Here is a 12,779-nt window from a genome sequence, read left to right on the forward strand (position 1 = left end):
CATTTTTAAAGTACTAAAAAGTGGAATATAGTAAGTATAGTATTTACTGGTGGGATCAGTAAGATCGTGTATATGTTAGTAATTGATGAGAAAAGATTTTCTGTTTTGCACTGGACATTGTGTTTTCAAGTCAACAATTTTTCATGCTAAATATCCTATGTAATAAAGAATTCAGATTGGAAATAAGTTTGTCACAGTCTAACCCGATATGAGTGGAACTTAGTGTGCAGAAAGATGAGTTCTTTGCCTAGTATTTATTTAGTGAACTGGGTGGTCATAGTAAGTGACTAGGACTTATTCAAAATAACACATTTGAAATGCAGACACTCATTATTCTAGTTAACAAACAGTGCTGAATGCATTGCTGTGTAAGATATCTTCACATTTCAATGGTTTCTGCAACTCATTTGATTTTGAAGTGAGAGATATTGTTATGTAGAACTGTTTCAATTGAGAAAAATGTTCTTCCTCAGCTGTGGTGATGTGTATAGAACAACCTTTTGATTTTACCTGAAATAAAATATTAGGACTTTGAGCTGTGTATATATACGTTCCATGTGAGCATGTGCACATACACGCATGGGTATTGGCACTGTGACACAATACAAACACCACAGGCACACACACATACATAGAAAGAGAAAATTATTTTTCTTGTGCTTATTTTCTTGGCACTTGCAGTTTGGTTAGATGTGAGATGGGTGAAACATTTGCATCTTCTATCTGCATAATGAGTTCTACACAAACTGATTGCAGCTAATGCAAAAGACAGGGTGGCATGTTTTCAGTTTTAATGGGGACACTCAGAAAACTTCCAATCTTTCTTGACATTTCTTATAGCAAAATAAATGTGGTCTAGGTTGGAGTGTCTATTATGAAAATAAGAGAAGAGCGAGTCAATTATATTTCAATGACTGAATAGCCAGGGGTCCTCATTAAAATGATCAGAAAGGCTGCAGTGTTGCTTTCCTATATGTAGTCACTGATTAAGTTGTATAAGAATGACATGGCCTTTTTGGGAGAAAAGCAGAGTATGCCGCGGTATCTAGCCAGCCAGCCAGAAACCGTTGACACTTACAAAAGTGAGATGCGCACTCCATCAAGAAAGGGAAGTTACTACTTATGGGGTCATGGACTCCTGATGTATTTAAAAATAGTTGTGGCTGTTTTACTGGATGCAGTCATAGAAAGCTTTGAATTTGTGCTAGGTTGTATGAAAATGCCTGCGGTATGGTGGTGATATGGTATGTTTTCCTTTCCGCTGGCTTCAATGAAGGTTACATAGCTTAACAGAATAGTATTATTATTACAATCTTTGTGTATTTGAACCTTTAAGCAATATTTTACTTATCAGTTCATTACTATTCATTTCCTAGAATTTAAATTCTTGCTATTTGCCAATTATTTTTTTGGTATAAAATGTTAGGAGAAAAAGGCTTGGTAATTTTTTCCCGGGAGAGACTGTATCCTGAAACAGTAAAAAAATATTTGCTTAATCCTCCTGAGGGTCTGCAGTCCAAGGAAATATAGTATTGCCTGGGATCTGCTAATCCCAGATTGAGTGGATAGATCAAGATTATTATTATTTTTTTTAATATATTTTGCCTTTCATCTTAGGCCTTGTGTATTTACTTTAAAATAATCCTTCTGATATATAAAATAATACAATTATTGTATGCAATTTCATCCCATAAAAGACACTCGTGAGGATTATCACAAAGAGATATACCTTCTATTTATTTATCTTATTGTAAAGTGATGTGGAATGTTAACGCTTTGTTTAAGAGCGATGTACAGTAAACAACACCCGTGCATTAATTAAACTGTCATGCCTCCTCCCCCTTTAAATAAATTACATCACTAGCAGTTTTTGCTTTAATTTAATATTTTGTGTGTGTGTGTGTTATTAGTCCAGTGAAACAGTTTGAAGTAGTTTTCTTCATCTTTCCAACATAAAGCAAGGTGGAAGCATACCTCAGCATTGTCTTCTACTTTTACCATCTCACAAAAGTAAACAATTCTAATGCAACAAATTAAACCAAGTAAAATCTCTGCTATTTCTAACTGCAAATACTAGTTACTCAAAGCTTGTATTCTAAATCAAATCACATCATGCAGTGTTCCATCATTGGTAATGATGTTTCATTACAAATTAGGACAATTTGAGATTTCTATTACAATTTGATCGTATATTAGTGAAAGGATTTTCAATCTCAAGAAGAAGACCAATAGTCAGAGACTCCATAAACTAAATATATTAACGTATCAAGTGCTTAAAACTAATCTAGTTTACTAAAATTAGATAATAAGCAGCTAAATAATGATGCTCTTCATTTGCAATTCAGGAACTCGGTGATGGACAAGGGAAACCATAAGCGCTTGTAGTCAGTAATAAAGAACAGGTAATTTTGCCAGTTATTATGTACAAGACATCTCCTTTAAGATTTTTTTCATTCTTTATTTACATACATAGCATCTAGGCGGGAATCAAACTGTCTGTCTTATTCAGTACTTATGAACATATGAAGTACATTAATTCTTTTCCATACAGTTATGTTGTATTTTGACAGAAAGTTTGAGTGCTTATGGAATACACCCAGTCATTATTTTTTGTTAAGTAGATGCAGAATCTCATTGCATTAAAAAGAATTTGAATTAATTTTCTTCTTACCAATTAGCAATATGTAATAAGACTATATAATTTAGATTTCTATTTTTTGTGCAAAGAAATAAAATCCATAAATATGAACTAATTAATAGTGTTATTTTTATGTAAGGAGAGACATAATTATTGATGTTAGGACTCTGAGTAAGAATTTAGCAGCATGGTGCTTAATAACTGAATTTGGTTCAAAACATCCAGATATCTTTTCTCTATGTGCTTTAGCAGTTAGTCCATTATAGTTTCTTAGCAATATGTAACAGTGAAATTATGTAATGACTAGAAGAACTAAGAAGAGTTATTTTTTGTACTGCAGTGTACTTTTAAAAAAATAACAACAACAACAAACAAACCTAAAAGTTCTAAAAAATTGAAGAGCAAAGATTGAGATTTCTTAAGGTACTCTGGTTTTCTGCCTTTTAGTGTGCACCGACATGAACAAATTAAAATTATTCTTCCGAGAGATCAGGGAGATATTTTTTAGAAACCTTGCAATACTTTTTTCATTTATTTCCATAGATTTATGATGTGGTCAAAATGCACACAAAATACTTTCATTTTTAATAGAATAAAGTAAAGAAGTAAGGTAATATGGGTCCTTAAGAATAATATATGTTACAGTGACTGTCATCTGAAAGTGAATCAACAGCAGTACACCATAGCAGACTATTGATCTGACTGATACGTTCTTCTGGACTACTTTCACTCTGAAAAATCAACACAGAGCTGATGTTTCTGAGGAGAAGCATCTTCCATGTTGGGGGAGTAAGGGAGATGGGTAGGTACGACTGTACTCTGGATGTAGAAGTTTTAAGAGCTACTATCTTTTGGATCCAGAATTTCTTACATGAGCTATTCATCTCTCTGTAGACATATATAAAAGAAAAGATTTGTAGGAAACATTTTGCGTTGCTACCTGTGTTTTTATATTAAACTTTTTTTTTTCCCTCCTACTAAGTGAAATGTTACACAGAGCTTGCATTATGGAAAGCATGCGTTGCATATTTAAGGGTTTAAGCAGATTAAGAGATTAAAGCAGAGAACGAGTTACTGTATGTGAGTTCAAATGCAAAATATCCTTGTTACAATAATTTATGAGAAAAAAAAAACAACAAAAAACCTGTTGTAGGATCAGAACTCGCCAAACATGACCTAATGTCAACAATGAACTCTACTTTAACTAGCCTTTCAACATGTGTATCATCAGAGTAATTGGTCTTTTAGTTGATTTGACTAACTGACAGCTAAACGACTAATAATTACCTATGGCAGCATTTATATTTTTTGTTTTACAATAGAGCACTACATCAATGAATGTATTTCAAATATTAACAGTAGCTGAATGTTTAGATTATCATTTAAATAATTATTTATGGAAATATGATTACACATCTGTGCCTACAATAGAAAGACTTTAATTAAAAGAAAAACAAAAGCATATCTGCCCATCTAATTTTATGGTTAAACTGTTCATGACTTACAATAATATATTAATTTTGTCAATTTGTTAGGGTATCATTTCAACTTTTTGACAAGCTTTCATGTTTATTTAGCTGAATTTGGGTTCAAGACAGAGCTTACTTAATAACTTATGCTTTATGAATAACATTGGGAAGCTCTTCAAGAACATGGTATTCTCACTACCTTCACAATTTTCTTACACTGTTGGGTTGATGCTCTTTAACATAATGTATTTCCATATGAATGATATAAATAAAGCCAGAGCACACGTATGTATGGTCATAGCTGAGTAGAAATGTACTGCAAAGGTAACTGAGAAGAACTGGAGAACTCGTTTCAGAGGTAAGCTGAAAATAAGGACTCAGTAAAAACTAAATTAATACAACTGCTCCTTTGCAAAGTACTAGTCTGTATACTGTGTTGTGTTCTTTACTCAGAAGACATATTTGTTTATAGAGATAAGGAACACTGGTTATGACTGAATAGAAAAGAGGGTAATAAGGATCAGTGTTTTCAAATTTCAAATATTTTGAGTAATTTCTATGTCAAAACATCAGGTATCAGTTATGGAACTAGAGGTATTTCATTTAAAATATAATATTTTAGTTTCTAGTACAAATTCTGTTATGTCTATCTCTGTCAAGCTATCTATAATTTACATTCTACTGGAAAAAAAAAACAGATTTTTCTTGTTCAGTATAGTGTTACCCTTCTACTCTGACAGTTGTGCCATTTATAGAACTGATGAAACGTAACCTTATTAGATTACTAACTGGATAACATATCTGAGTGAAAACTCAAAGTATTATCTTTTAAAGTTTTGTTAAAAAGTATGGTACACATGTTTTAAATTCCATGCTGTAGCTATATTAACAATAAATATATTTTCATGTTTTTGTAAGTATTTAAAAATGTTATCTGAAGATTTGCATTAGTAGTATTTCATTATTCTTGAGATTATGTTGTTATGTTTTAATTACAAATATTACTTCATTGATGATATTAAAGAAGTGAAATTTTTTCAGAAGTTGAATCAGATATTTAGCATAACTGACAAATATGTTACCATGTATTTCAGATTATATGAGAGCATATTTTCAGAAATATTTGACTGATAAAGAATCTAATATATTCAAAATTCCAAGGTATTTAAGCCTAAGACAAAGACTATTCAAACTTGCAGTTATTTAAAGAAAAAATAAAAAATATTTATTGGACACAAGCAAGCATACATTTGTGGAGTGGTAGTTTTGGTATATAATCATTCCTTTTTATCTACTTATAGTTATTTACTCAAAATTAGAAGAACACTGCTGCTGGAATAAGAACTTTTCAGATATTAAAGTTTTAGTTTTTCTGTCAAGGCATATCTAAAGAAGCTTTACTACCCTGCTTTTAAAATAAATATTTCAAAAACTTTCTTGAACTAAGAATAAAGGTAATTAATTATCTGATAGCTTTAAAGTAGAGGATTTTCTCTGATTTTTATTTGGTTAACCCATTCGTTTGACCCAGTTTGTCATTATGAAGTATCTGGGGGCAAATAATTATACCTTCTAGTGTATGTGAATATAGATCTATGATTTTTCCATTCATTTCAGAAAATTTTTAAAATTATTAATAAATTAGGGAAACATTTTCTACAAATTTCTATGGAAGAGAAATATTATTACATTTTAACCCTCTTGTAGTGTTTTCAAAGAACGACTCACTATACACTTGCATGGATTCACATCAGAGAGAAAGGCAGACTTTTTTTGGATTATTCCAAATGGGAAATGAAATAAAAGTGTTCTCTGGTAGGTATTTCCACATTTTAGCTTTAAATAATTCCAGCAAGATGTATAAGGTCAGTACAGACACATCATAACCAAAATTTCATATGCTATTTTTTGTATATTGTCTTATTATTCCTAAAATATGAACTATCAATTATAAATGTATAAATTATACATGTTTTGACACTCTGAAAGTCAGGAAATTAAAAGTAATCATGAAACAATTTTTTTTTTTTTTTATAAATAGTTACTGCAAATATACTTTTAACAAAGAGCTAACAAAAATGTGTAACAGCAAATGCTACCTGACAGTTTAAATCCATTCAGAAAAAAATAAAATGATTTCTGAAAAGAGATCATTACAGTAAAAAAGTCAAGTGTATAAAATAAAAGTGAGAGATAATATTTAAAATAGCAATCAGGTAACTCAGACAGCAGGTTTTTTTTGAAAGTAAGGGCATATTTTTTTCAGGTTTATCTTTTACATTACTAAATAATTATAATAATTTCAATTAAAAAAATCTCATAGAGATTTAGATCTTGTACAAGTAGTATGTTCAAAATAATTTGTAAATGTTATTATTATTTTTTAATACACTGTCCCAGAGGTGGAAATGTTCTAACAAATGTTAATGAAATATCAAATAAGTAAATTAGTCTTTTAGTTATTACTGTCTGGCTTTTTATACATAAGGAAGTACTAGAGTCTTCAACATAAATAATTTCTGCTGTCCTGGGAGACCTGCTATAAAGAACAAAATATGGGTAATGATAGTAAATGTGTAGATTAATTACTTCAGTTTTTAATCCAGCTGCTTCATTACGATTCTCATAATGCTGCCTGGGTTAATCAGCAGGATTTCATTTTATACATTTCAATTTATCTGCTATCTTTTGGCTGCCTACCATTTAGTGCTCATGCAAAAATCAAACCAACATTCCAGTTTCCACATTTATATCATATCAAGATTCACAGAAAGACATTTCACAGGCAAATAACCCCTTCTTCTCTTCTACTATATATACTATATATACTTTGTAGATATAAAGTGCTTAATAAAGTTAAGGGTCTATTTATGGATGTTAAAATGAATACTCTAGTATTCAATCTTCCTAAATTCCTTATAAAATCTCCTCTTAACATCCACAAAACAAAAAATAAACTCTGAATTTTTGTCCACGAATATGACTAAATTTGGGCTGTGTTGGGCCAAGGAACAAGACAGAGTGAAGTGAACAAAAAAAATGCATGAACAAGAAGATCTGCTGTGAAAGTTAACCCAGGTTGATGTGCACCTTCTGACTGTTTGTATTCTGATTAAAAAAAAAAGTTAAAAAAAAAAGGTTGAAGTGAAATGTAGATGGGCCTTCATCTTGTATACAACTTTCTGCTATATTAAGAAAGTTCATTTGGAAAAGTGAGATTTAGGTGGAAAGTAAATGTCTGAGGAACCCTAAAAGTGTTTAGCTATAAGTTGCACTATAGGGGGAATAAGAATTCTCTGTTTTAAAAGACAAAGCAATCTTCGCCAAGCCAAAGTTTCGGCATTTGTTTCAATACAGAATGGAATAATTTAAAAATATTTTCTGACAAAAATATAAGGCTGTGTGCAAGACAGTGAACTCCAGAATAATATCCTTCCTCCCTTCCTCCCTCCCTTCCTTCCTTCCTTCCTTCCTTCCTTCCTTCCTTCCTTCCTTCCTTCCTTTCCTCCCTTCCTTCCTCCCTTCCTCCCTCCCTCCCTTCCTTCCTTCCTTCCTTCCTTCCTTCCTTCCTTCCTTCCTTCCTTCCCTCCTTCCCTCCTTCCCTCCTTCCCTCCTTCCTTCCTTTTTCCTTCTTTTCTTTTTCTTTCTTTCTTTCTTTCTTTCCTTCTTTCTTTCCTTCCTTCCTTCCTTGCTTCCTTCCTTCTTTCCTTCTTTCTTTCTTTCTCTCTCTTTCCTTCTTTCTTTCTTTCTCTCTCTCTCTCTCTCTCTTTCTTTCTCTCTTTCTCTCTTTCTCTCCTTCTCTCTTTCTCTCTCTCTTTCTCTCTCTCTTTCTCTCTTTCTGTCTCTTCCTTCCTTCCTTCCTTCCTTCCTTCCTGTCTTCCTGTCTTTTTTCTTTCTTTCTTTCCATCTTTCCATCTTTCTTTCTTTTGGTCCTTCTGTCTTTCTTTCTGTCTTTCTTTCTGTCTTTATTTCTGTCTGTCTTTCTGTCTGTCTTTCCATCTGTCTTTCTGTCTTTCCATCTTTTGGTCCTTCCGTCTTTCGGTCTTTCGGTCTTTCAGTCTTTTGGTCCTTCTTTCTGTCTTTCCAACCTTCCGTCTTTCTTTCCATCTTTCTCTCCTTTTTTCCTTCTTTTCCCAGAAATCTGTGATACACCTGAAAATATTTTGTGAAATAAATAACTTTTTTTTTTTAAAGGAATTTCTTGGCTGCTGAATTACCTTTATGTCACACCGGAGGATTTCTAAACAGCTTGGTATTTAAAGGCATTTATAAACAATGGAAACTTTCCAGTCCAATGAAAGAGGTGTATGGCTATACTTTCCAATTAATGTTATTTAACTTTGAAGAAATCTGTAGTAAATGACAGTAAACCAGAGGAAAACATGTTCTTTTGTTTCACAGAGAAGATGCAACTTCCAAGTACTGAATGAGTATGTGGCCTATGGCAGTGAGTCTAGAATGCCATTTTCAGCCCTCTGAAAAACATCACTGATAGCTCCGGTTAGATTTTGGCTGCAAAACTCCTTGCCTGTGTCTCTGCTTCCAGAATTCTTGGTAGCTTCAGCTGCCAAGTAATTTCTGCCATGCTAAGGACCTTATGGGACCAGGGGGTTGGGGACCAGCTGTAAGACCTTGCCTCTTCTCTCTGAAGGTCTTATCTGCAGATTTCTGCAGAGATCTGTACTACCCTGTTACCCCTCTTAGCTGTCTCAAAAAAAAAAAAAAAAAAAAAAAAAAAGCAGGAACCAAAATCTAGGTACCAACTGCAGCATAAAACCTGTAAAATTCACTTATCACTAACGCAACTGTTGCCATAGGCAAGAGGACAGCTTTGCCTCAGTTCTCAGCTTTTAAATTTCTTTTATTTTTAATTTTTAATACACTGCTTATCAGGCTTGTGTGAAGCCCAATGGTTTGCTAAATATGACCAAACAAAATGGAAAACTCCCCATGAGAACATGAGTAGTTCTGTTTCTCTAATCAGTGTCCTGTTTATGAGAGTAACCAACAGCAGATACAGCAAGACAAGTGATGTTCAGGGTGATGTTTCTGCCAGAATGTTTTCTCATCTTCAGGGAACATATGAAGACTGTCCTTTTTTTTCTGACTGCAAGCCAGTAGACATTGTACATTCTCTACTTTACAGATAGCAGTATCTGTTATCAACAGGCTGGAGTATTTTAACTGACTGCATCTACAACTGAGTGTGAAGGCAAGGCACAAATCCTAGAGAGTCCAGAAATGGTTGTCTCCAAGGCTCAGACCCTGGGGAAAACTCTGCTTCAGCATGTGCACTGTCTTCGATATCTGATGCAGACGCTGGTTGAACACTTTCATCCCAGTTTTCCATGCAGCCACTGAATGGAGCTTTGAACACCCGATGGTGCACACCAGGGTGGCCAAGGAGCTGCTGTGAAGATCACTGAACTTTAGCAGCTCCAGGACTTCCCTGTGCAAAGCAGTGGGGCCTCAGAACAGCTTACTATTTGAAATGCAAATCTGTAAGGTATAGTAATCTATATTTCAACTCATCTGCCTTTCAGAGCATAACATTTCTCCATTAGATCAGAGCAAATATCCATTTATCATTGTCTTATTTTTTATTTTATTTTTTTCAGTCAGACTGTGCTCTGCTGAGAGGATAAGAAAAAAGAATATAGCTATGTTGTCCCTTTATTCTTCTTTCTTAGTGATTTGTAGCTCAGAAAATTCCAGAAACATGGGAATAACATTTAAGAATAAATAATACTAAATTGATTTATTAATGGGTTTATCTAGCTGATTGTTTTTTCTCAGTTTCAAAATCTTGAAGCAAAGATTTCCATAGCTTAAAGGTTCATTGTGCTTCACAGCTTTTTGTTTGTTTGTTTTGTTTTCTTATGAATCTGTTACCTATAGTTTCATGAGATGCTCATGTACTGAACAAGACAAAGAAACAATGTTACATATTCACTTAGACTACTTGGAATTTTTTACACTTGAAATATCCCTTTTCTATCTTTTCTTTTGGAGAAGATAGAACCATCTACATATTTAACTGTATGTTTGATCCCCTTGTCTGTACTTTTACTAGTCTTTCTACACTCTTTTTCATCTGGGCCACCAGAAGAGAACACATTCACATTGTGGCCGAGTCTTTCATTTACCTAGTGGTATGATCTTCTCTGTTCTCTTTTCTATTCCTCTCTTAATAATTCCTATTTTTCAGACTTCTTTTTTTGACTTATTTTCATAATTATGCGTTTCATTTTTTCACAGAACTTTCTGCTATAGCCCAAAGCTTTTTTTTAAGAGGTATTAGCCAGCTCCTTGCTCCTTGATATGTAAATATAGATTTTTTTTTTCCCACAGGTTCCTCTTCCTCTAAACTGAATTTCCCCTTTCATTTTATCTTCCATTCACTCAATATCAAAATGTCTGTGCAGTCAACATTGTCCTTTAATGCCCTAAATAACTCTGTAATTTAGTAAACACTGTCACATCAGAATTGTCCCTTTTTTCTTATAATTTCTGAGAATACTGACAACAAGGGACTGAACTTCCTTTTAAACACAGCAGCAGTACTGTATGACTTGATACTTGTTTCAACACATATGAATTCCTATGTAACATTTGCTATTTTACTAATATGTTCTTTGGCAGTAGTGTTTCAGGGTCAGGTTCCTATACATTAGTCTCTGCTTTTCCTTACATTTTACTTTATTATCAACACATTACTTTGCAAGCTGAAAATGAGTACAGATTTTTTTTTTCCTATTTTGTAAATGTAAGTATTTGTTACTGGTCCTTCTAAGGATGGAATGCCTTCCACCTAATATAAGGCAAAATTGTATTGCCAAACTTAATATATGTAAGTATTAACTGTCTAAATCAAAGCTAGGCTTCTGCTGTAACCAATGAAAAGAAATAGACAGGGCAATGCACTCTTTGTTTTGAACGTTTAGCTAAATTGTGGAGGTCAAGTATATGTAACCTTACCTCTGAACACAGTTAGCATTGAGGAACTTCTGGTATATATACAGCCAAAACATAGAGCATTTCCAATGTAATTGTTCGAGTTTGTTTTGTAACCCCTGGAAGTAGAGAGGACAGGAAACATTTTAGTGTATCTGGCATTATCATTTAAAACAGAGGCCCCTGGGTAATTCCTTGGTAAGAATTACATTGTGGTAAGTTATGACTTGATGAGCTGGTAATGATGAGCACTGGTTACCAGATAAAATACCCACGAATACTAGTTCACACAGCAAAACAACTCATACATGGTCAGGCCATTGGGATCTGATGCACAGATTTGTGAGCAGGTTTTGCAGCTGTTTGTCACAGCTTTAGTATGCCTGCAGTACCTGAGCCTAAACTGGAAGATGAAGACATTTCCTTCAGATCTTTGAAAGCTGATTCTCTAACATGGAAAAGAGTAGGAAGAAAGAACAACTATAGAGTTGGCAGCGGTGAAATCTTTTACCTAACTGCAATAAAAGCTAGTTCTGTGGTGACCCTGTACGATTTGCATTTCTGGATTCCATTTTACTAATTCAAACTCATTTGTATTTTCTGTGGCTACAAGACAAACTAAGAATCAGTAGCAACAGTCAATGAAATATTTTGAGTGTCTTTTGAAGTCTGCATGTCAGATCAAAGGGATTTATATTGTGTATGTTCTATAAAAAGTCTAAATCTAGTCTCCAGTGTAAGTGGTATAAACTCTATTGTAAGTGGTATGAAAAGAGGATGCTGTAGATCAACAACTGTTTAGTGATTTGACCCTTGTAGTATGTCTCATTATTCTTTTATTAACATTTTTCAAAGTGAACAGTTTTAGTGTTGCCATAATTTATTTTCTACATATAGGACATTGTTTCCTTCCATTCTTGTAAGGTGACAGGAAATAAAGATAGGATACATGACTGTAATTATGCAAGAAAAATAAGAAATTGCTGGTGTGGAAATGAGATAATTTCAAAATTGCATTTTCCAGATGACAGGAAAACTCTGGTTTTCAAAACGTGTTTCATTTTGGTACTGTGATCTTTATGTGTTCCACTATTTGGTCCTGCAAAACCAAGTAAATATATTCTAAATAGACAATTTATTTTAAATAACTCTTCCTTTTGAAACTCTTCCTTTTGAATTTGTTCATTCAACAAGGCTATTTGAACATAGTGATTTACAAGCCAAGAATCCAGTTACTAATAAATTACATATGTATAATCTCTAATATAAATATTTATTTTCAAAACATAGTTTTCAAATTAAGAAATGTTGGAGTTAAAAACAGTATGAGAGACTTATTTTTTCCATTGTTCTTGTGAGATTAAATTTTTATTATTTTGTTTAAATTTTATTTTCTCTAATAGAAAATATGAGCAGCTTAACTCAAAATTTATAAAATTGTGATATTGTCCAATTAACCTGGTCTCTTAATTTCTAAAAAATAATTCATTTCCTTGATGTTACTTTTGATAATAATTTCTTGTTAGTTCTGATAGTTAAAAATACTTTAGAGGCTATTTCTTTTCAGAAACATTTCCACTCTCCCTCATACAAAAGCAACAAACAAACAAAATCATCAACAACAAAAAACAAACTCACAAAACCTCCAAAGGCTGGCAAATATATTTTAGGGAAATTTAGGCTTAAAAAACATTTTTTTTAACCTCCCTCTTCTATGA

Source organism: Cygnus atratus, chromosome 3 (assembly GCF_013377495.2).
Source record: "Cygnus atratus isolate AKBS03 ecotype Queensland, Australia chromosome 3, CAtr_DNAZoo_HiC_assembly, whole genome shotgun sequence".
Taxonomy (NCBI): domain Eukaryota; kingdom Metazoa; phylum Chordata; class Aves; order Anseriformes; family Anatidae; genus Cygnus; species Cygnus atratus.